Source organism: Azolla caroliniana, unplaced genomic scaffold (genome assembly GCF_043228905.1).
Source record: "Azolla caroliniana isolate FFs.n. ecotype wild unplaced genomic scaffold, voAzoCaro1.0.p SCAF_11, whole genome shotgun sequence".
NCBI lineage: Eukaryota > Viridiplantae > Streptophyta > Polypodiopsida > Salviniales > Salviniaceae > Azolla > Azolla caroliniana.
The window spans coordinates 3,362,215-3,367,544 of record NW_028230446.1 but is presented as its reverse complement, the minus strand read 5'-3'; positions in this window follow the sequence as shown (position 1 = coordinate 3,367,544).

Sequence of the window (5,330 nt, the reverse complement as noted above, 5' to 3'; positions counted from 1 at the left end):
CCAACCTCAAGTCTTGTAATTATGATGGCATACGTCAAAGTGCAACCTAATGGTCAAGCCAAATGAGCCCTCATTTCGTAGTAGGCTCACGTGGCCCATCACATGGTCACGTCATTACGAATGCCTCTCGTAAGAACGAGCTCATGGTGGCATCATATCCATGTAACGAGGGAGGGATGTTGGATACGTGTGTCATTGGAGCGACCTCACTTGAAGTGGGTCAAGCCCTACGTACTCAACATCATTATGGCTATAGGCCTTTCTTTACGTAATGAAATCGAGGTCATCAACGGGGTTGTCAACAATAAAAAATTGTTGAAAAAGGGATGGTGACAACGCCATTCTCACAAAAATGTGAGGACGGCCACCAACATCCTTTTCCCGACAAGGACAACTTTCGATATAATCACGTAATAATGAATATACACATATGTTTACTTATCACATATATACGATCAAATACGTATATATGTGACCACATATGCCTATATTAAACATATCGTTATATTAAATAGCCACAAATGATGTGATCGAGATACGTAATCGAGGTATATACCTCTACGCACACGAAACATCCACAAATAAGAGATCATCGTAATACGCAATTGTATTGACCTCTTACGCATATCCTTTACAACAAATCAAGGTATTAAACTCATATGCAAACGTAACATATGTTCGTGAACGTAATACGTAATTGAGGTATTAACCTCGTACGCATACGGCACTCATCACATATTATTTATATGTCAAATGAGGTATTGACCTCGTGCACATATGTAAACGTTTTAGATAATCAATTAAAGACCACTACAACATCATTGACTTAATGAAAAAAATGACATATAAACTAAACACATGATTAGATGGGAAAAGAGAGAATAGAGAAAAAAAATAATTACGGAAAGAGTTACCGAAGTTCTTTGTTGATCGTTGTCTGGATCAAGGCCGACCGCACATAGATCGATCACCATCAATCAAAAGACAAATGAAAAACAAAGAAACATTAGTACATAAATTTGATACCAAATATTAGAGATCTAGGTACTAAAGTAAGCTTAAGATAAGGATAAACAAATGATAGATAGAAAGGAGAAAGAGAAAAAAGGGTGCCGATCCACCCGACCACCCCCGAGCGAAGGGATCGAGACGGACTCGAACCTCGATCGACGTCCCATACCACCGCTGTGGCGTCGAGTCGTACCTGGTGCTGGCGCGCTCGCTACAAGAGTTGACCCACCACAAGAGCAGAGTCTCGATATAGTCAAAAGATGATGAAATGAGGGTAGCTAGGCCTCTTATTTATAGCGATACCCAAGGCCCCCAAGCAAGTTCACACTTGACCTAATGGGTTCTCTCAATCCCGAGAATTAAAAGTAATCCTCCCCTTCTTTACACTCTCATTTAACCCTCACACTTATCCACGTGTATAGAATACTACGGTAAATTCTCACCACGGGATATTAAATGGTCATGCCCGTAACAAAAGTATAATGTATATAGGGAGGGGTATTTGGAAAATAATGGAAAACCTCCATAAAATGAGGTTTTTAGAAAAGAAGAAGAAGACGAAGAAGAGAGTTTAAAAAACCTCTCCTATTATTTATATAGAAGAAGCTCCTCTCTCCTCTCATTTGTCTGGTAGAGCTCTATAGAGGCCATCTCTGTGGACAATGACGACAAGGGCAACGATCTTGTTTTCTGCAGCAAATTTGTGGGTTATTCTCTGTTCACTCGTTTCTTGTGCACTTGATGGAGACCTCATCACCTCCCTTCCTGGATAACCCACCATATCTTTCGCCCAATACACAGGCTATATCATCATTAATGCTTCTGTTGGTCGTAGTTTCTTCTACTACTTTGTAGAAGCCCAAGAATATCCTTCCTCCAAACCTATAACCCTCTAGCTCAATGGAGGTATCCTTTGGTTAATGTTTGTAAAGAATTGAGAGTGATTCTGTGTAGCGGAATGTGTATGTATGTATGTGTGTGTGTGTTTCAGAGAGAGAGAGAGAGAGAGAGAGAGAGTCTAGAGAGACTATATTATTGTCTTCAGAGGTAAAATATGACCTACAAGGCCAAAAATATTACATTTCACATGATACGTGTGAAAGTGAGTAGTGACTCTCGATGTTCAAGAACTTTACCAATGAATGTTGTAATTGAGAGTGCACATTGTGGTTGTGAGAGAAATTCGTGCAAGGATTGGGCTCGGTCGAAGGGATGTGGAAAGCATGGTCGAATATGATCAAAGGTAGAGCATTGTATCAAAATTTGATGCTTAGACTCGCGAACTTGTTTAGGGCAAAGTGTGCATAACCGACCACTCTCATCACTTGTGCCCCAACGCCCTGTCTCACATTGCAATGCATGTGAACTAAGTCGCATGGAAGAAATGGTTCGAATGGCAGATAACGGGATGGGCTCTAACATGTATCGATGTGTACGGTTTCCCCGTTCCGCAAAGAATATGGTTTTGTAGTTAGGTGCAACATGTGTAGTATAATGTGTGAAGTGTGGGATCCACATTTGTCCCATGTCATGATACATTGGCGTTGCAAAAATGCCTCATTTATAGAGGAATCTAGTGATGCATCATGAAGCAAGTGTCTCGCATCCCATCTACCAAACCATTTTTCCATATCTTGTATCTAACCGGAACACAAAAATTTGCTTTTATGCGTCTTTTGGATCTTTTTGCTTGCTTCCCATGCAATTCTAGGAAGTTAATGTAAGGGACTCTTTTGAACCTTAAGCATGTATTCAACAACCCTTCTCATGGCCATGATCTCAATGGGAAGCGATCCCATCTCAAGGAGGAGGAGATTGTAGGGTGTTTGTTTCTTAACTTGTAGAAACTTTGTAACAAAATGTTTTTGGACATTTTCAAACTCTTTCCACATAGATTTAGGGATGCTACCGCCCCATACTTCCACCCCATAGAGAAGAACCGGTGTCGCCAAAGTGTTGAAAAGATATTTCTTGAGGACTCGACACTTACTTTGTCCAAGATTGCATGTGTTCTCAAAGGCATAGTATGCTCCCTTACCCGCCTCTAAGCGGCGTGTAGCACATTCATTCCATCTATGATTTGACGGAACTTCAAGGCCAAGATATTTGAAGCTTTCCACACATTTAAGTGGCTCATTGTTGTTTTTTGGCCCTTCACAAGCATAATCTTTGTTTTAGAGCTATTGACACTTAATTTAGTATCCATGCAAAATCTTTTCAATACCTCATAAGCTTTTGTGCATCTCCTAAAGTATTTGCAAAAAGCACTACATCATCTACATATAGCAAAAGCATAATCACAACATTCCCAATGGCAACTTCTTCAACACATTCTTCCTTTGCAAACTTGATAACCATTTCTTCCAATTCATCAATGCATAGACCAAATAGTGTTGGTGAGAGTGGGCATCCTTGCTTAATACCAATAGTGCTATTGAAAAAATCTGAAAGTCTATCTCTCATACGCACACAACATATAACCTTCTTATAAATTCGGAATTACAAGCATATATTCACTTGGCACCTCAAGTTCTTCCATTTGCTTCCAAAGATGCTCACGAGGTACCATATCAAAAGCTTTCTTGAAGTCTACAAAGCAACAATATATAAACCTTTACCTCTAAGGCGACTTTCCTCCATTAATACTCGAAGGGTGACAAGGTGATCAATGGTGCTATGGTGTTTGAGAGAGAGAGAGAGAGAGAGAGAGAAAACATAGAGTATACAGAAAATAGTAAAACTGTATTAACAAGAAGAATAACCAATAGTTACAAAGAGAAGGAGAAGGTGCTTATGTAAACACCTTCTCTCTAAGTTCTCTCACTAGAACCGCCTCTTGGGAAAGAGATGGAGTCTTAACTACTTATTGAATATGTATCATAGGGCATTAACTATTGAATATAGAATCGTCCACAACCGATTACCAAGCGCAAAAGAGAAAGACAAAAATACTGAAATCACATAAAATGATGCACTAACATAGAGAGACAAAATATTAACATGGAAACCCTGAAATGGGGAAAACCACGAGAGCCCACTCACTCCGAACATAATCCCTATATCGAGAGGAATACAATAAGAGACTCTAAGGCGACTACCTCAAGCTCTTCTTCCTCTATAGACGGTTATAGAGCTTCAACTCTCTCTCTTTTCTCTCTAATTACAGAGGCAACTACACACTATATCCTTTTATAACAATAATGATCATCATAGCTAACTACTTGCTCTAGATATATTTATACTCATATTCATATATGACTATTTACAAATATAGTCTCGATTCAGCTATTAACCAACTTGATTATCATTCGATTTTTCGACCTTGACTGAATTTGGGAATTGGTCGCTTTTTCGGCCTTGGCCGAGAAGTTGTCGACCGATTCAGCTTACTCTTCTCTCCGACTTATGTTCCTCCCATCCGGAGGGATCATATTATAGTCAAGATTTGAACTCTTGACCTCTTGTATTATACTCAAGTGTTATATTGTAACCAACACATCCAAGTACATAATTGTTATGTATATCTTCATAGATTATCTATTCACGTTCTAGGAGTTTTTAGAGAGTTCTAGAACTAGAAGGTTGTAGAGGGTTCTAGAATATTCTCCAAAATATTCTCAAGAATATTCTAATGCATGTACTTCAACTCACAATATAAATACTTGTAACCTCCTTGGTCCCTTTCAAGGGATTCAACACCAGTCATTGACACATCAATCTAGTATTCTCATTTCGCCTCATCTTGTCTCCTTGATCTTTATTTCTGTCTTCATGCCCTCATGTCGCTCACAACATCTAGATTTTCTAGCCTCATCACATCTAGCTCCAAGTTCATCTGTCGCTCGTAGCCCCATCATATGTGCTCCGTCCTAGTTCGTGCATGGTGTGTCCGTGACAGTTTGAATCCCTTGAAAGGGACCAAGGAAGTTACAAGTATTTATACTGTGAGTTGAAGTACATGCATTAGAATATTCTTGAGAATATTTTGGAGAATATTCTAGAACCCTCTAGAACCTTCTAGTTCTAGAACTTTCTAAAAACTCCTAGAACGTGAATAGATAATCTATGAAGATATACATAACATGATTATGTACTTGGATGTGTTGGTTATAATATAACACTTGACTATAATACAAGAGGTCAAGAGTTCAAATCTTGACATAACTGTTGTCATGTCCGTGACACAGCTTTTGTGATGAAACACAAGGCCAATTCGATGAAGACAAGCACCTCGAAACCGAATGAGGTATGGTATGTTGTCGAGAGACAAGCTCAACATCGGCCGGATCGGCTGAAGAAGCCGAGGACCGGATCGGTTG